This window comes from Myotis nattereri (genome assembly GCF_964212035.1).
Source record: "Myotis nattereri genome assembly, chromosome: 14".
Lineage (NCBI taxonomy): Eukaryota > Metazoa > Chordata > Mammalia > Chiroptera > Vespertilionidae > Myotis > Myotis nattereri.
This window is the reverse complement of record NC_138089.1, coordinates 18,138,608-18,159,277: the sequence shown is the minus strand read 5'-3', so window position 1 is coordinate 18,159,277 and position 20,670 is coordinate 18,138,608.

The window sequence follows — 20,670 nt, the reverse complement described above, 5'->3', positions numbered from 1 at the left end:
ATTTTATCAGTCCCCAGATGTTTGCCACAACACATGCTCAATAATGCACCCTGATGTTCTCTAAGCACCCAAAACTTTACAATAAACCTCCTCTTGCTTATGGAAGACTGTGATTGAGGAAGAAGTTTGTTTTTAATTATTACAAGTTTATTGTTTTCACTCATTATAAAATACTAGAGGCCCCGGTGCATGAAATTCGTGCACTCAGTGGGGGTCCCTCAGCCTGGCCTGCGCCCTCTTGCAGTCCAGGAGGCCTCAGGGGAGCGGGCCTAAACCGTCAGTCAGACATCCTTAGTGCCCCTGTGGAGGTGGGAGAGGCTCCCACCATTGCTGCTGCACTTGCCAGTCATGAGTCCGGCTCAGGGCTTCTGGCTGAGCAGTTCTCCCCCTGTGGGAGCGCACTGACCACCAGGGAGCAGCTCCTGCGTTGAGCGTCTGCCCCTGGTGGTCAGTGCGTGTCATAGTGACCCGTCATTCTGCAGTTCAGTCGATTTGCATATGAGCCTTTTATTATATAGGATATATTCTCTCTAAAAAAATCAAACATTACAAAAATATTTAACTAACACAGCAGCAATTCCCTGGGACCTCATCAACCCAAATTGTCAGTCAGCAGTGATAGCCTTTCGGGCTTCTTTCTGTGTATATATTAATATATTATCTCCTTACAGAAGGGGATTGTTTCAGTTTTTGTTATTTCAGTTTGCTTTTCTTGACTTACCAACTTAAAGCTATACATACATGTTTTACATTATATGCTTCGGCATCATTTGCACTCATTCAGCAATTACATGGCTGAGAGCACAGGCTCTGAACCCAGATGGCAGTGGGACCTTGAGGATGTGCAATTAAGATTCTGGGCCTTAGTTTGCCCATCTGGAAAGTGGGCGTAATAACAGTATCTACCTAATAGGATTGCTGGGACTGTGATGACGTACAAAGCACTGGAATCAGTAGCTAGCAATGAAAGAGCTAAATAAATGAAATATATTATTATAGTGTTATTTCTTATTACTTTGTAACTTCAGAACATTTTTAAAGTATGAGTTAGAGTGAACAGTTTGACTTTGTTTACTGGTCATATGTATGTTCTCTTCTGTGCTGCCTATTCAGATTCTTCAATAATTTTCCTATTTGGTTTCCAATCTGGGTTATTGCTTTGCAAGAGTCCTTTGTAGATTAAGGAGGTTAATACAAGGTGAATATTGCACATATGTCCCCCACTTGCAAGTAATTTCATACTAATGAGAAGTTTCTAAAAGGTGCTGGCAAAGAACATGGGTTTGGAATGAGGTGAGCTCGGATTTGAATTCCAGCTCTGCTACTCCCTTGTCATGTGACCATGAGCAAGCGCCACCAGAGCCACTAATGGAGTGGGCAGGATTCCAGAACTCCCCGACACCCCCACCCCCTAGGGTACACACCTTGTATAATCCCCTGCTTTTGGGTGCAGGCAGAACCTGAGAAGTAATGGGGTCTCATTATCATCGACTTTTAGATAATCCAGAGGAAGAGGATCCAGATGAGCCTAAGCTAATGGGGTGAGCTCTTGAGAGGAACTGGGCTCCTCCTCAAGTCAATGAGACGTGAAGATGAAGAGATATTTGATGTGAGAGAGATTCTCTATCGCTGGCTCACATGAGCGTGACCCCCAGCTGCCAGCCTGCAAAAAAACAGGGACCTCAGTCCGATCACCAATCACCTGAATGAGGTTGTAAGAGGCCCAGGAGCCTCAGATAAGACCCCGCCGCAGCCAACACCTCGATTTCAGTCTTGTGAGACCCTGGGCAATGAGAACCCAGCCATGCCATGCTCCAACCCCGGACCTACAGAACTGTGTGCTAATGGATGGGTGTTGCTTCAAGCTGCTAAATTTGTGGTAATTTAGAAAACTAAACTGCCCTATCTCCTCATCTCTAACATGAGGATGAGGCTCAAATAACATGTTCCTCTTGGGATTGTTCTGGGAAGTACGATATGCTTAAAGTGCTCAACATAATGCCTTATATAGTAATGAAATGCTGGGGGTGAGTTACCTGGGATTAATGGAGCTGTTACTGTTGTCATAATTACTGATACAAAATGAAGCAACAAATTATTTTTTCATAAATACAGTAGGAAAGATCAAAACTTTAAAACTGAAGTCCAGGGCAGTAGAAGGGAATGAAAGGGGATTCTAGGTGATGAAAAGTTTAGCACAGGACACGCCCTTGTTTTATAAAGATCTTCACGTCTAAACTCCTTTGGAAAAAGGTATGTCATCAGCCTTGTTTTAAAGAGATAGTGTGCTCTAATGGCCTGGGGACAGACAATCCTGAGTTCAAGTGCTGGCTCTCACACTTACTACAGAGGTGACAGATATGCCAACTAGCAGTTTCCTAGTCTGTGAAGTGGGAATAAATATTATCTATCATGTGGGACTGCCAAACCCTTGCCTGAAGCCAATCTATATATATAAAAGGCTAATATGCAAAGTGTCCCCTTAGGAGTTCGGTCGCTCACTATGACATGCACTGACCACCAGGGGGTGGCGTGGAGCGAAGGAAGGCCCTGATCGGCCCTCATTGGCCCTGATCGCCAGCCAGGCCTAGGGACCCTACCTGTCCACGAATTTTGTGCACTGGGCCTCTAGTGTTCATTAAATGGATGAAAATGAACAAACTGAGGCCGGCAGAGAAGAGAAAGCCGGACGCCTTCTTCTGCAGAGTAGCCATGGTAAGGCCACAATAAACAAGAACCTGACCAGGTGTGCTCTGAGTATCAGAGATCCTGTCACTCTCCTGAATTATGAATTTTAGTCTGACCTTTAAGAACCACTCAGAAAAAAAAAAAAAGAACCACTCAGCTACACAGAGGGTTTGTCAACTTCCTTCCAAACAGACGACCAGGGATGTTTTAAGGCAGAGAGGAGCAGGCACAGGATTACTGTCTGAAGACACGGTTCTAGTCCTGACTTCCAACTCTGAGCGACCCCAGGAGCAGTCATCCTGATTTCCTGTCTGTCTAGGAACCAACTACCTTTTAGTTACAGTACCAAACTCTTCCTTGGAGCAAATGCCCCTTCCCCACCTCAGTAAGTGGCCCTAGTGGAGCTGTCAATCACAAGCCCTGTCCACCCAGCTCCCTCAGAGGGAGCACATGACCAAGGCCTGTCCAATCCTGTTGACCACACAGTGATTGGCCAAGATATGTGACCCAAGAATCAGAATCCTACACGGGGATTTCCTATGTGGACCCTGGAAACAAAAATTGCTCTCTTTTCTCTGGGAATGTGCAGCTGCTTGTGATCACCCTCTTAAAAAAAGTCCACGTGCAGTAGGCAAAGACCAATACCCCAAGAGTGACAAAGCTGAGAGGGAGAATCCCAGAATAGCACCGTACCTGAAGCCTACCCATCTCAGTGCCCCTCCATCAAATGAACCAATCAACCCCCTGTCCACTGAGCTAGTTGTAACAGAGTCTCTATCATTTGTAATTCAAAAAGCCCTGACTAAGACACTAGGGTAAAGCCCAGGGTCTAAAAATGTTTTCCCAAAGTGGTTCTCAACCTTCCTAATGCCGCGACCCTTTAATACAGTTCCTCATGTTGTGGTGACCCCCAACCATAAAATTATTTTCGTTGCTACTTCATAACTGTAATTTTGCTACTGTTATGAATCGTAATGTAAATATCTGATATGCGATATGTGTTTTCCGATGGTCGCGACCCACAGGTTGAGAACCGCTGGTAAGCAATAGTGAAAACCAGGCACTGGAGGAAGAGACAAGATGAGCATAGCCCTGAAATTTGGTTGATATTTAATTGAAACCTCAGTTCTGATATGTAATATAATGCCTTGCACACAGTAGGTCTTACTAAGTATTTCCTAAGTGACCAATAGCCAATGGCAGAAGTTGTGCTCCTGAAATTTTCACATTTCTAGGATAAGTTTCCTCCCTGAACCAGTCTCTCTCTCTCTCTCTCTCTCTCTCTCTCTCTCTCTCTCTCTCTCTCTCTCTCTTTCAGCTAACTGGAAGGGCTGTAGCAAATATTTTCACATGGGTGGAAATTTTGAGCTCATCTGCGCCAACCAGATGGGAACCAGATGTGCAGTGAGCACCTGACAGAGGAGCTGTCTCGAAGCAAGACACCCCCCAGGCTCCTGCCTTCTCATCCCCCCCCATTCTGTTCTGGTTTTATTCGTAATGTTCCCACCACAACTGCTCCAATCAAGACCATTGTCTTGACTTCTCTCCATGACTGTATCTGTAGCACCCAGGGGTCTGGTAAGAGCACCACCCCTTGCCTGGAAGGGCAGAGGAGTCCGAAGGGGTGCGTAACACCTAGGGCCTGTCTCCTTAGACAGGCGTGGGAACCAAAGGACACAATCTGCAGTTAATACCAGTGACAACTCGTGAAAGGGCTAAACTGCTTGGTAGGTAGAAGGGACGTGACAGCCAAGAGTCACCAGCCCTTCCTTAGCCTCTGTACAACCAAACACTCCAGCCAAAGAAAAGAAAACCGCAAATGCTACTCCTAATGCCTTGAGGAGCGATGCAGATCTGCAGTGCACGTTTCCCGGAAAGACGAAGAGGGGGGTACAACACAATTCACTCAAAAAGACTTTCCTTAAAAGTATTTTGAAACTCTTTCCCCAGAATGTCTGCTCCTTCAGCCGCCAGCCACTCCTGTCCTCCCTGTGCTCTGTCCCCAGCTCCCTCCTTAGCCCTCACATGTGTCCCTCCCCACATCTCATCCACAGCCGTGCGGTTCCTTCCCCTCTCGGCCTTTCCAATCCGTTTCTCACCACCTCTTCTCCCCACCCCACCCTCAAATCCACCAATGCCCAGCACCGGGGTGAACTAACACAGGATCCTTTTTCTTTACAAGCTAAAGAGGAATGAAACTCCAAATGCTTGTAATGGTTTCCTCTGCCATATACATAAATATGGGAAATTTGCTAGCACAGAGTCCTAAAACCTTACTTTCTCAACGAAGGAGAAAACAAAGCACTCACAAAACGCCGGAGGACAGCACGCACAGCTCAGTCTAGCAGGCCTGGGAGCTGCATCTCATTGTAGGAAATGCTATCAGCTGGATCATGCACCCTTGCATTCTGAGTCGCTCTTGTCCTTTAGTTGCCATCACCATAATGAGGGTTATAAAGCATGTCCTGACTGGGTGTGTGTGTTCCCACTTGGTTGGGTTCCCTTCCACCCCCGTGTCATGGAGGATTATGCTCCGAGGCAGAGAGAATAGATCTGAACACAGGACAAACTGGCAGTTGACCAAGGCCCCAAACCACCTCACTCTGGTATATCTTGATCTCAGTTTGTCTAACTTTACCAATAAGTCACAGGGGCCAGAAGAAGTGAAAGCAAGGACAAGAGACCAAGGTAAACACCACAACTGACCTAGCCACCCAGCAGACTCTATTCACTCCAAAAAGTCTTGGGAAATCATTAACTTTAAATGTTACCACTGCAAGAATAAGGCCAAGAACCTATTAGACACACACCTAAACCAAGTGTGTGTCTAACAGTTCTTCAGCAGCAAGTTCTATAAACCAGCGTTCACAAAACATTGAGTTGAAGTGGTCTCACCGCCACAGGGAAGGTAATCAATTATCCCAGGTTGCCTGGAACTAAAGAGTTTCCCAAGACACGGGACTTTCACTGCTAAAACCAGGACCAGACCAGGGTCACCCTAGGTGTACCCCAAGCCTTGGCTACTGACCACTATAGAATCAGAAGGAAGGATAGGATACATTGAAGGGAGGGTAGAGAGGGAGAGAAAATAAATGCCTTCAAAAAGGCCAACTTGCCCAGCTGGTGTTGCTCAGTAGTGAGTGTCGACCTATGAATCAGAAGGTCACGGTTCGATTCCCAGTCAGGGCACATGCCTGGGTTGTTGGCTCCATGCCCAGTGTGGGGCATGCAGGAGGCAGCTGAACAATGATGCTCTGTCATCACTGATGTTTCTATCTCTCTCCCCCTCTCCCTTCCTCTCTGAAATCAATAAACAAAAATGTTTTAAAGGCCAATTTGCTCACTGGAGGTCTAATTTCTCCATAGACCTATTTTGTCAACAAAAGGTTCATTATCAACAAGTTTGGGAAATGCTACAAACTCCATCAACTCTCCTTAATGTAGTTTCCATACACATCGACACTCAAAGGTCTGAGAAGTCCTGCAGCAGTGGAAATACTTAATTTTTCTCTCACTGTGGCCACATTTATTTGACCACACAAGTCTTTTTTCACTTAATGGTGATGATCATCCAATTGAACATACGTGGAGAAATGTGGATCTTATCCACAAAGCCATAAACAACTTAGGAGTTACCGGGCATATTCAGTAAGACCTACACATCTGCTTAAGAGGTCAACACAATTCTCCTTGTACTCAATGAAAGCATATTATAAACTTAGCTAAAATAGAGCCATGGTCTAGATTTTTTTTAAATAAGACACAAGGAAAATGACTGAGATCTATGTAGAATATTAAAGATGAACTGAACCAGTAAAAACAGTGCTGAAAAGACCAGAGACTTCAACTTGAAACACAATCTGAAGTGGATTTTGTGTCTGATGGATGTGAGAAGATTCAGTTATTCATTCATTAAACAAATTAGTTAAGCATGTGCTGTGCTAGAACTAGGAATACTGCAGTGAACAAGAGAGAGCGAGAAGGTCTCTACATACCTGACGCTGGGGCTTCCAAGCCTGCATTTCAGTAAAAGCTAACTAAAATCTTAACAATGAGAAGAACGTTCAGGGGTCCACATTCAGGAGGGGCCTCTAGCTCAGACCCGGGGCAGTCATGATGGCTTCCCACAGGAGGAGATGTCAAGGTTTAGACTCGATGGATAAGGTGGGTGGGCCAGCTGTAGTGTGTGTAGGAGTGTGGTGCTGGCCTGCTGGGGACAGTGTTCTGGGCAAAAGGAACAAGGCATGCAAAGGCCTGGTGGTGAAACAGAGCTCAGAGCATTCTTTATACATGCAAAGATCTTGCTCCTGAAGTCAAAGCTAGTACTCATTTCAGCACACAGTAGGGCTTTCATACACTTTTTATTATTATTATTATTATTATTATTATTATTATTATTTTAAGGAAGGAAACTTTGCATCAAAAGGAGGTTAGATCTGACCCTTCCTACACCTCTAAATGTCTATGACTTTGAGATTGGGAGAATTTTATGATTACCTTTAAAGTCTTTTTAAAGCTTACAGACTTCTGGAAAACAAAGCTCCCCATGAAGTCATAAATCTATATATTAACAGACTGCACATTTTTTATTTCTTTTTTTTCTTCACTGTGCACGGGTTTCCTCCATGTTCCCAAGAAAACAGCCACAACGCCCACCCCATCAACCTTGACACCTCTGGGCTTCCTCAAGATGCTTCCAGCAGCCCAAGACCTTCAGGGAGAGCGGACACTGGTTGGGCCACTTCCATTTGCTAATTAAACCGCAACCGCAGATGCAAATGTGACTTCCCGAGTGTAAAGCACAGAAGCTTTCTCAGTGGAGACTGGTTAGTAAAGCGACCCTGAGAGGGTCCTTTCTGGCGCTTCTAGACTGGGACACACCCAGGGAAAACACTTACCCCTCTGAAGTTCCAGGCTTTAGGAGAGGGGAACATGGGAAAGTTGTTCTGCCGCTGCCTTTTAGGCCTAAAAGAGGAGAAAAGACAAGACGGTGTGTTTGTTATTCACTGGTTAGATATTCAGCGGAAGTCGCCGGCTTCAGATGCAGCTTCATCAAAAACAAAGATGCCTGGAGAAATGGCCCGGGCACCGGAGGCCGCTCTCCAGCTCCGCAGTCTCCAGCAGCCAAATTCACTCCAAACTTCCTCCCAGCCCCTGGAGGAGAGCTCCAGAATCCCTTAAAATAGTCTATCCCTCACCCTTCAAAAATAAAATAAATCCGAAAATTCAAACTAGATGCAATATCAAAAAGCCAGACCAAACTCCCAACGTTGATCTTTCTTTCTTACACTCACACGAGTCCCCAGTGGACACCACCAGGTGATGTTTATAGCTTCGGCCCAGCCTGGAGCTCTCCCTGCTCACAGGCCCTGGGGAGTCCCAGCACCTCCACACAGGCCACACTGGGGCTCTAGACTTTTAAAGGGACAATCAGCAGGACATGGAGCCACTGCCTAACAAGTTGGAATTGGTTCCCTCACCTATTCATCTCTCCACATGAGCCAGTCTCCTCAGATGCAATGGAGACAGCTTCAGGTCAGGCCTGCACAAGGGGCAGGTAACTAGGGAAGGAGAGTGCAGCAATGTGGCTGGGCGGCTCCAGGGACACCTCATTTCTGTCTTGTAAAGTGAATGCAATCCTGCGGCTGCCAACATACCTACAGGACACCTTTTACAAACATCTTTCTGGGGTGATAAATTCCTCCTCCCAGAAATGTCGCCTCTGTCAATATGGATATTCAAGTCATGTTTGCTTGACCATCTCACCAAAAAGCATCCCTGAAAAAGGTCCTCCTGTACTTTCCCAGAGGTTTTAGTCACTGCCGTACCAAAAGGGTATGTTGTTGGTTTTTACGTGATAGTTGCACCTTCCCATAGTCCCCTGCCACGGTCAGCAGTGACCACTGAGTAGGCTCCACAGGGTGTCGGGTCTGGGTAAAAATCTTGATTGGCGCCTGGCCGTGGTGACTCAATGGTTGAGCATCAACCTACGAACCAGGAAGTCACAGTTCCATTCCTGGTCAGGGCACATGCCCGGATTGCAGGCTCAATCCCCCGTGTGGGGCATGCAGGAGGCAGCCGATCAATGATTCTCTCACATCATTGCTGTTTCTATCTCTCTCTTCCTCTCCCTTCCTCTCTGAAATCAATAAAAATATATATTTTTAAAAAATCTTGATTGGCTCTACCACACAAAAGAGATAACATGCAAGGTAATTCCTGTAATAGCAGCAGCTAATGGGTACTGAGTACTTAATAGAGCATATGCTAACAGTCCATAAAGTCACCCTCACTGACTCTCACGCTGTGCGCTGGGGTTCATTACTGTACCCATTTAGTAGACAAGAAAATGGAGGCCTAGGATAAGCGACTTCACTGTCCTCACACAGGTAAAATCAGGATCCTGATCTCAACAGCCTGATCTCAAATCCCATGGTGTTTTATTAGCATAAGGCTTAATCTTTTGAGCTTTCAGATTCCTGGGAGAAATAATACCCAGCACACAGAGTTAAGTTCTATCTCTGCTAAGTTCTCAACAGATGTCAGCACGGTGCCACCACGCCCCCCGCCCCCCTCCCGCCACACACACACACACAAATCCAGGCTCCAAGAACAGCTTTCATCCAGGGACATAGGACTGACACGGAAAAGCTGGGACAACAGATGAACCCCAGCTTATGGGTCTTTCTATCGAGCCCCCTCTCTGCCCACCCTCCTCCTCGCCCACATGTACAACAATAAAACCGCAGGCTAATCACATCTCAAGACAAACAGAGAACTCGTGGGTGGTTATTTAGATTTAATATCCTTCTCTATTAAGTAACATGTTGGTCTAAGTTCTTCTGAAAAGACATTTCTCCCTTAAAAACAACAACACTTAGAACTCAACAATACTTCTCCCTGGATTCCATCCCCTCCCTCCTGGGTTATAAATGGGCTTTGCTTTCTAATCATTTGATGAGCTTCGCTGCTTCCAAAACAACAACACATACCAGAACATTCTGGGTAAAGGTTTAGTTCACAGAAAATGACAATCACAATAATTAACAGTGATTAAGTTACATGATGTGCGGGGCCTTATGCTAAACACTTTGCCTACATAATCTAAGTCTCAAATAATAATAAGATAGGTTATGACTCTAGGGTATATTATCATTGTAATACATGACATACAGGTAATATTATAATGGGGTTATGCCTTATAATATGTATAACACATTATAATGGCATTCTGTACTTTAAAAAGTAGTATATTACAAATTTGTGTCATAATGTATTTTCATATAATATTATGGTATAATGGGATATTACCATTAGCCCATTTTATAGATAAGATCAACTCAGGCTCAGAGAGGCTAAACCATATACTATAAGTGACCCAGCAGGTAGGTGGCCAAGTTGGAATTCATACCCAGATGTGCCTGACTCCAGATTCAGAGGGTGTAGCCCCTCTCAAAAGAGAGAAGCCCCACCCAGCCGGGCAGAGCACGCTTTTACAGGAATGCAGCCTGGGGGTTCCTTGTGGGAGGGCATCAGTTTGGCAGGGCCTCCCACCACGAGGCCTCTCAGAGCAAGTCTGTCAGTCCAGGGCGCACTCAGGCAACTTGGACCCACCCTCCTGGGGTGGGGAAGCTGCCAGGAACTAGGAGAGAAGGGCTCCCCACCCTCGCATTCCACCACCAGCGTCCACATCACTCACATTTACAATCTAATCTGGCATCACAAGAGTCTCCCAATAGTCTCCTGCTTCTCCCCAGCCAAGCACTGCCACCCAGGTGGCCCTGCAGGACAGCTGTCGGGAATGAAACCGCTCTCCTGAGAAGCTTCTTTCTAAAGACACAGCCTGTGAGGGACGCTGGCAGCATAAGCTGCACCCCGTCAGAAGCCTGTCCTGGCCAGTCCTCGCCGCACGAGGGCCACACGAGGGCCACACGAGGGCCACCCGGCCCGGGTGTATGTCTTCTGTTTCTGAAGCAACGTCTTTGCACTGCCAGCAGGAGTCCCACTGGGTCGACAGGTTTCCCCAACACAGAGAAATGCAGAGGGGCCTCGCAACAGGGCCCGGAGGAGTGCCCTACAGCATGGTCAGTGCTTGGGCCCCTAATGTGAGCACGGCCTGTGCGCGGAGCACACACACATGGTTGGGGAGCACAGACCACCCACAGATGTCAGGGAGATAACACTATCCAGTGAGCACCCGCCATGCAGAGGGGCTGACGGGAAGCTGGGGACGGGGGACAGGGGGAGAGACAGTGCTGAGACAGGAGGGACAGCTTCTTGCCTGGAAGGAGGGTCCAACCCTAGGAAAGGTTAGGAAGAAAAGGTATAAACTCTCCTCCCTCAGGAGTGGAGAAATGCCCACGTAGGAGTGAAGAGTCAGGCTTCAAGTGCATTTAGGAAACGATCTCAGTCAGGTGTGTGGATGGCTGACTCACACAGAATGAGCTCAGGAGCAGTGGGCCTTGGGGTTGGCAACAGCATGTGCTTTCCCACCATGTGGAAACAGATGGGATTCTTTTTATATATATATATATTTTTTATTGATTTCAGAGAGGAAGGGAGGGGAGAGAGAGAAAGAAACATCAATGATGAGAGAGAATCATTGATTAGCTGCCTCCTGCACACCCCACACTGGGAATCTAGCCCACAACCCAGGCATGTGCCCTGACCAGGCATCAAACCTCCTGGTTCAGAGGTCGACGTTCAATCACCGAGCCACGCCGGCTGGGCACAAATGTGATTCTTTCCCACCGCCCTGAGAAGGGCATTAGTGCCCATTTCCAGGACAGCTCCAAGGAGCAGGGTTTCAGAAGCGAACATTCCGACTGTTTCTGCAGCCTGTGCACTGCATGCGGCCAAGAGACTGGTGCTCAGGGTGGATCTCTGTGGGGCTCCAAGACTGGCTTGGCTCCCTCCCTGTCTTGCTGGGACTTCCACCAGGCTGCCTACGCTCTACTCCCTCTGAGCCTCCATTTTCTCATCTGTAAAGTGGGGGTGACACTCTCCTTTCACAAAATAGATGTACTGTGTACAATGTTTAGCGAAGAGCCTGGCACTTAATAGGTGCTAAAATTAGCCAATATTATTATTATTGTTGTTATTATTATTATTAAGACTCTTTAACCAATAGTTTGGAATGTTACCTATCATTATTGTTGGTAAGGCTCATGGTGGAGCAATGATGAAATCTGCACTGATTCTTACCGATTGGATAAAATATAAATAAAACAATGGCTTCAATGTGCTATGAATATTTATATTAGGTGACAACATGGCCACAAATATGAGCACAAGGTAACTGTGAAAAGAGACACCCCCCCCCCCCCGCACTCTAATTTCCTGCCCCCTTTTCCCCTTCCTAAAAATTATCATCTTTGCCAGCATGCTGTATACGTTTTAAATATTTTAATGTCTTAAGTATCAATCAGAGCATCTTGCTAACCAAACTTCCCTTTTAGGCTCAATTGGTTAGAGTGTCAACCTGATACACCAAAGTTGTGGGTTCAATCCCCAGTCAGGACACATACAAGAAGCAACCAATGAATGCACAAATAAGTGGAACAACAAGTCAATGTTTCTCTCTATATATCAATTTAAAATCAAACAAATTTCCCTTTTCTTTCTTTCATTTTACTTCTCTCCATCCATGAAGAAAATTGTAGCATTACCAGGAAAACCGAACAGCTCTACTTTATAAGACAAGTTAGTGCCGAATGTAGTACCACCTGTGCCAGATATTTTCATTCTGGTTGGACCACTTGAGATGGTGGTGGTTTTCTTTCACTTATGTATCTTTTTAGTTTCTGTCCTTAATACATAATCGCGGATGGACTGGCAGGTGTTTAGCCAGGTGAAGACCCAGTTCTTGGAGGAGAAACTCGCTGTAAGGAAGTTTGCAGAATGAAAAGCTCACCACTTTAGCTTCTCTCTTGAACAAAAGCACAGAGGCAACCACTCATCAACATGTTCTGTGCTCATTGAACCACATTTGGCTTCATTCTACTCATGTTATGGCTCAACTCCAGCTCTCTATTTCCTGTCAATTATGTGTCCACTCAAGGGCACAGGCCTGGGTTGCAGGTTCGATCCCTGGCCCCGGTCGGGGCATGTGAGGAAGGAAAAAAACAATTGATGTGTCTCTCTCACATCAATGTTTCTCTCTCTCCCTCCCTCCCTCCATTTTACTCTCTCTAAAAATAAATGGAAAAAATATCCTTGGGTGAGGATTAACAAAAAAACATTCTGAAGCCAATAGGACAAAATGTTTATTAACTCTATATGGTGGGTACAGAGATGAATGTTATAGTAGTCTATATTTTGCTATACGGGTGAACTATTTTATAATTAAAAACAATATGAAACAAATGAACAAATTATGGCACAGCCATACAAAATACTAAGGAATCCATTAAAAATATTGAGGTATACTTATGTCCTCACCAGCAAAAACCTTAAACTATGGTATGTGAAATAAGAAGTAAGACAAGCTGTAAACCTGTATGTCTATACTAATAACCCGGTGCATGAAATTCATGCACATTAAAGGGGAATTAATTAGAGGAAATATTTTAATATTGCTATTTTCCCTTTCTCTATAATAGAAGTGTCAGAGATGAAAGAAAATTAGTAAAATGTATATGAAAATCTTCCCCCTGTCAGAGTCTGGGGCGTACCACGGGAACAAGAGTCAAATCCCCACCCACCCACGTGTGCCTTGAAGTCACGTGAGACGCAGACCCAGCCGGCCCCACTCCCATTGGGCTAGATCCAGACCCAGCCGCCCCCCCCAATCAAGCCCCACCAGGCGGGGGGCGCAGCCTCAGGTCCCCTGCCCCAGCCCAGCGCCACGCAGCCTCAGGTCCCTGCTGATTGCTCGTTAAGGCTCGTTACGGGAACTCAGCCTCCGCTGTGGGCGCAGCCATCTTGTTATGGTGTGACCGTCAATTTGTATGTTCCCTCTTTATTAGATAAGATATACATATATGCATGTGCACACACACACACAGAGAATCAGCTATGTGTATGCAGAGTGAGGGTCCTGAAAGGGTACATGCCCAACTGTTGACAGTGATTAATTATGTAGCTGGGGTGGGGGAAGGGCAGAATGAATGTGGACATTACCTCTTACCCTATGTATTTTAATATCCTTACTATGGAAACATATTGTGCATAAAATGAAAATTGTAACGATGTTTATAAAAAGACCCTGGCAGATGGGAAAGGAGGTCGAGAGGCATGAGATGAGGCTGGCTAGGGCAGAGTCTTAAAGGCCAGTGTTGGGTGGCGGTGGCCATGGGGCTCCCCCGAAGTTATACGTGGGGAGTGACATAAGATTTGCCTTTAGAGAGCTCTCTGTGGCTACAGAGAGGAGAAAACAGCCAGGGGGCTCAGAGTGAAGACAGAGACCATTTGAGGGGCCACTGCAGGCATCCAGACCCACTGCAGCCACTCATGGGGCACATTCACCATTCCGAAGGCGCAGATGTCAGAGCATCTATGCAGACCTCTGCCACCTGTTCTCCACCCTCTGCCAGCTCTTTTAAAAACTTTTTTAATTAATTTTTTAATTATTATTTTTTTCAATCCTCACCCGAGGATATTTTTTTCCATTGATTTTTTAAAGAGAGTGGAAGAGAGAGGGAGAGGCAGAGAGAAACTACCGATGTGAGAGAGACACATCGATTGATTGCCTCCTGCATGCCCCTGACCAGGGCCAGGAGCCTGCAACTGAGGTACGTGCCCTTGACTGGAACTGAATCCAGGACCCTTCAGTTCACAGGCTGACGCTCCATGCACTGAGCCACACCAGCTAGGGCTGCCAACTTTAGAACAGCACTATCCAATAGAAACATTGTGCCAGCCACATATGCAATCTTAAAATTTCTATCAGTCACATTAAGAAAGGAAAAAGAAACAGATAGGTTTAATTTTAATAATATAGTTTATTTAACCCAATATATCCAGATATTACTGTCAGTTCAACATGTAATCAATAGAAAAAAATACTAGAGATACTTTACATTATTTTTATACTAAGTCTCCAAAACCGAGTGAGCATTTTACCCTTACAGCGCAACTTACCTGACACTGGCCAAGTGTCAGTGCTAACAGTGGCGTGTGGCATGTGCCTGCACACTGGACAGCAGAGGTGCAGAGAAATAACACATGCAGATTCAAGGAGCTTCGGGCTTTGGAGACCCACTGTTCTATGTCTCCGTAGTTAGTGGCCAGCCTAAATATGTAAATTTAGACCCATGTGAAAAGAGACACTTTTCATTTTTAAAAACATTGTCCCCAAAATGATTTTAGTGTCCATCTGAATTCAGAAGAGGGGGATCACCTGAAACTCAAGGGCAATGACCTTCCAGTCACAAATGTACAAATGTCCTACTTGAGCAGAGAACCAAATGAAATTCTTCCCGAATGGAGAGTGTCCCAAACCAACATCTCTGATCAGTTCCTAAGTAACATGAACTACTCTACCAAACCAATCCCAGAGTTACCTAAAAAGAAGAGATTGAAGAGATTTTTAAAAACAATGAAATTATTATATTTGTAGTTCCCCTTTTGCGAAACGCTTGTTCAGGTCATTTGCTCATTTATGTAAAGGGATATTCTTTTTTTGATACGTGAGGGCTCTTTACATAGTCAGGATGTAGCATGCAGCAAAGTGTCCAGCACATGGCTGGTAGGCTAGCAACCATATTAAAAAGGTACATATTAAATTCCATCAACTGGTGAATGAATAAACAAATGTGCCATGTGCATACAGTAGAATATCATTCAATCATAAAAAGGAACGAAGCACTGATGACATGCTACAACATGGGACAACCTTGAAAACGCACAAAGTGAAAGCAGCCAGGCACAAAAGGTTACAAATTGTGTGATTCTATTTCTATAAAATGCCCAGAATAGGAAAACCCATGGAGACAGAAAACAGACTAGTGGTGGCCAGGGGCTGGGGGAAGAAAGGAATGAGGATGACTGCGGAATGGGCACATGGTTTCCTTTGGGGTGATGAAAAGTTCTGGAGTTAGTGATGCTGGATGCACAACACTGTGACCGTAATTAATGCCACTGGATTATTATATACTTTAAACTGCCACTGAATTATTATATACTTTTAAACAGTAATATGTTATGTGTATTTAACCACATATTTTAAAAAGTGGGGGTGACATTCAGATATTTGCTGGCAAAATAGGTATATTTATAGAAAAAAATCCTCATGAAATCATAATGCCAAGTAAAATGCTATCAACTGCTGCAGAAGAAGGACTCCTGTAAAATAAAGCAAGGAGAGCAAGCCTGCTGTGCAGCCTGGGAACTGATGAAAATGGCTTCGATGTGAAGTTTATCAGCACTCCTAAGAAATCTGTCCTCCACGCCTGCTTCTGAGACACGCATTTACGTGAATCATTCAACCAAGATAAAAATTCCCACACCCTCTGGCAGCCTGCACCTCATCCCTCTCTCCAGCCCCAGGTCTCTGCTCTGAGATTCTGCAGCAACACCCTTTCCATCTTCTCCCATCTTCTCCCATCTCACCGCCCATTCTGCGGCATTTCCCTCTTGAACTTGGGCTTCCTGCACAGCCTTTATCTTTAGAACAACTTTTCACGGGTACAGTCTCCCAGAAGCACTGCCCATGGTAAATACATTTCAGTGACTCTTGAGTTCGCACCATAAAGGAGCAGACTGGTACAGTGGTGAAGAACACAGACACTGGAGCCAGCGCTGCCATTCATTCGCTGTGCGCCAGGGGGCAAGTGACTTAACCTCTCTGGCCCCTACTTCCCCATCTGTAAAATGGAGGCTGCCGGGGTCCAACTGCAGCAGGTCCAGGGGTCCCCAAAGGTGTGGACGGAGTCGGCGAAGAAGGAATGACACGGAGACAGCGTTCAGTTGATCAGCAGCCTAGCCAAGATCTCTAGCCAAGTTCTGGTCAGGATCTCCAGTGAAGTTCTGGTTAGGATCTCCAGCCAGGTTCTGTGTCCATGTTGTCTTGCTAGGTTCTCCAGCCAGGTTCTGTAGCCAAGTTCCCTCGCTAGGTTCTCCAGCCAGGTTCAGTCACCAGGTTCTAGTCAGGTTCTCTTGCCAATTTCTGTAGTCAGGTTCAGTCCAGGATCTTTTGCCATGTTCTCTCGCTAGGTTCTGTCTCTAGGTTCTGAGGCCAGTTTCTGTCCAGGATCTTTTGCCATGTTCTCTCCAGCGAAGTTCTTCTGTCCCTAGAGAACGTCTGTGTAGGTTCTGTGCCTAGGTTCTGTCTCTCTCTCTCTCTGTCTTCTTACATCTGTATTTATACCAGTTGATTCCAATCCTATCAATCTCTATTTCAAAGGTTAGGGCGTTTCTTATCTCCATTCCAGGGAGTAAAGATTATGTAGCTTAAGCATGATTGTTCATTGTTAAAGTGATTAATTACCCACCTGGCACTTAGTTAAGAGGTTTTATTCCCTCCCTAACTTCAGGGGAAAATCCCTACCTGGGGAAACAACCTTTCTCAGAGACCTTGGTTAAAACACATAGTGCCTAGAAGGTGAGCAAACGTATTAAGAACAGTATGCCATATATGCCAGGTCCCTTGAAACAGCAAGCATGGACCAGCTCCCGGCAGGAGGCAACAACAGGACTCCCTCCCAGGGCCACTGTGAGGATTAAATGAGTTAATAAGCTCTTAGGGCCTGGCCCACACAAGGTGTGCGTTAAGGGTTAGCCCCCTTCCTGGTGGTGAGCTTTGGCAGGTCAGGGACTACGTGAACTGGATTCACTGCTGTCTCTGCACTCCGATGTTGCTCAAAGGAGCTTAATAAGTAACTGGAGATGAACGTACTGTGCTTGCCCTTGGTAAGACTGTGGTCAACAGTGTCACAGAATCGCCTTATGTACACACTGACAACATCAACAAAATCACATGTATTTGAGGGGGGAGAGAGGGAGGAGAGATGGAGGGAAGAAAAAAGGAGGGAGATGAAGAGAAAGAGGAGGGGGGCAGAGAGAGAGAGAAGTGTCCCATAGTTGAGGCTACCTCACGGGGCCTTCTGAGCACGGGGCATGGACCCTGGGCAAGCCTGCCATGCGCTGTGGACCAGCTCAGCTTTCTCTTCCCCAGGCCTCTCTCAGGCTGAGCTGGACCCTCAGTAGGCACTTTGTGAACAAAAGGTCCTCACATTCAGCCAGGCCCCTGGCCAGAGCTGCCCTAGTGAACAGCGCTGAAGGGAGCCCTGGTGGCGAGGGCAGGGCCGGCTCCAACGTGGCGCCTTCCCGGGGGCCTAGAAGAGTGCTCTGGATCTCCTGCAGTTTCACCTCACTTGCCCCAGTGTGGTTCCCTTGCTCTCTTCTCCTCCAGGAGAAAGTATCTGCAAGATGCCAGAACTTCGCCATCAAATTAAACCCCAAACACCCTGAGAGACACCATCCCATCCTAACAAATACTCTCTCCATTTCCCTATTCAAGTCCAGGTAGGCCACTGGGTGCTCCTTCACATTGCCATGCGTTGGGCAGCCCCGTAAGCCTCTCCAGAACAAAATAAGGCCACGATAAGGAGACAGAGGTGGTCAGAGCATGGCCTCTGCAGTCTCCAAGACCTGGGTTCAAGCCCAAGCTCACCAGTGGCCTTGGGCGATTTATAGAACTTCCCCAAATTGAGTTCCTCAGTTACCAACCTGAAAATGGGCGTGACAAGACTTACACTTGATAGGGTTGCTATGAGAAATAAGTAAACAAATAATTTCTGCAAAGCTCACCCTGGATGCTTGCTAAATGTTAGCTCTAAATATTTGCTGAGTGTCGATTACATGCCAGGCATTGTTGCAGGCCTAAGGGATCCTGCAGAGAGTAAAACAGCTCCTGCTCTCTCAGAGTTTACATGAGGAGGTGATAAGTTCTGTGGAGAAAAACAGAGCACGGTAGGGGGCAGGGATAACGGGATTAGCTGCAGTTTTATATACATGGAGTACTCAGAAGTTTCTCCAACACAGTGATGTTTGAACAGAGACCTGAAGGAGGGGGATGAAAGTCTAGGTGGACAGCACAGCCTATGCAAAGCCCCTGGGGCACGGCTGAGGGGCAGCATGTCCAGCACCGCTGGAGTGGGGGGTGAGAGAGTGAGCAAAGGGCAGACAAAGCCATGGAGGCGACAGGAACCGGATGGCAAGGGTCTTACAGATTCTGCAAGGTCTCGGAATTTTAGTCTGAGTGAGATGGGAAGTCACAGGAGGATTCTGAGCAGAAGAGAAACATAATCTCTCTCAGTTTTAAAAGGACTGTTCTCATTGCTGTGTGGAGAAAGCAGGGGAACGGGCAAGACAAGGAGGATTGAAGGGATGAGGAAGTTTCTACAGGGCCTGGGTAAGGGACAGCCAGGACCTGGACCTGAGATGATGGCAGTGGGGGTGGTGAGCAGTGGTGGAATCATGCACGTATTTGAAGGCAGTAGGGTCACAGGACTTGATGGTGGACCGGATGTGGAGGGTGAAATAAAAAAAGGAGTAAACGATGCTCTGGATTTTAGCCTGAGCAAGTGGAAGGGCGGAGGAAACCTGTGGGAGGGGCAGATTTGGAGGCAGAAATCAGGAGCAGACACAGCTCCTTTCAAATGAGCTGGTCTGGACCTCGAAGTGGAGATGTGGAGCTGGCACTGGATGTGAGAACTGGAGACTGTATTCGAGAGTCGTCAGCCTGCAGACAGGAGTCCCACCAAGGGGAGGGAAGAATGGAGAGAGGGCACCGCCAGAGGCCAGCGGAGACAGTGGTTCAAGGAGGACTGCCCGGCTATTTCACTAAGTAGGGGGTGGGGAAATGCCCACTGAATTCGGCAAAGCAGAGATCCCTGGTGACTTGACCAGAGGAATTGAGTGGATGTGGGAGGCGAGAGCTGAGAGGTACCTAGAAGCACTGATTGCAGAAAATATAAGTTGACGGAATCTTAGGTATTGGCTGTTGTACTGAAGTCATTAAAACGTGAGCTCCTTGCGGGCAGGCATTTCATCTGTCTTTTTAATGTTTCATTCCCACTCTCTGGGTACCTGGCACACGGTAGATGCTCCATAAATATTGGTAAGACCTTCTTGAACTTTCTTGATATTTTTCCAGCCAAGGAGTATAGGTCAATGGGAACTCCCCATCCCGAACAGGATGGCATGGAAGACAAATCACACACAAATCATCCCAAGTGGAATGTTTCATTCCCCTCCCTTAACTAAAAAAAAAAACTGGAATCAATATTACGTGGCATTCAGTTAGCATGAAAAATAACGTGTTTCCCAGCTACTCCCCTCTGACATTCGGATCTCCATCATTAGGGGTGGATGACTTCTTGCTGGCCGCACCAAACTTCAAACAGCGAAACTAATTGTAAGCCGGTCTAATGAGCAGAAATTACAGAATATTTCTGCAGGGAGATTTTGTCACAGAGGTCTTTTGGGAATACAGTTTCAGAACATTATTATTATTATTATTTTTATATTCTGAAAGTGCTGACCTGCAAATGATGTCTCTAACATGTTTAGGGGTTGCCTTTAAAAGCAAAGGGATTGTTTTCCCTCTTCCGCCCACCCCTCCCCACCCCTCATCCATCAGAATCACGGCACATTTTCAACAGTAAAGGCTTCATGGCGTCCTAAGGAAATCCACGTCCTGCACGCCCAGGTCACAGCCGGCAGGCAGGCCTCGAGTCCCTCCGGAAAGGATAATTAGTTTGCTACCCTTTAATCAAGGAGCAGCAGCAGATTGTTGTTTTTCTAAAGTTCTGCCTGGGAAGAGCCCGTTCTTTCCTGAGTGTGTGTTTTCCTAACCAGGACTCTTAGTCCGTACCCTACCTGCCCTTGAGCCAACACTGAGAGGCGCCCCGTTGTCTGACCTGAGAAACTGAAGCTCCCCAATGGTGAGAGCCCCTCAACTCCACGGATGTGGGATCAGGTCAAAGTCATCCCAACTCATCGACACCTCGCACCTTTGACCTGAGACTGGGAGAATCC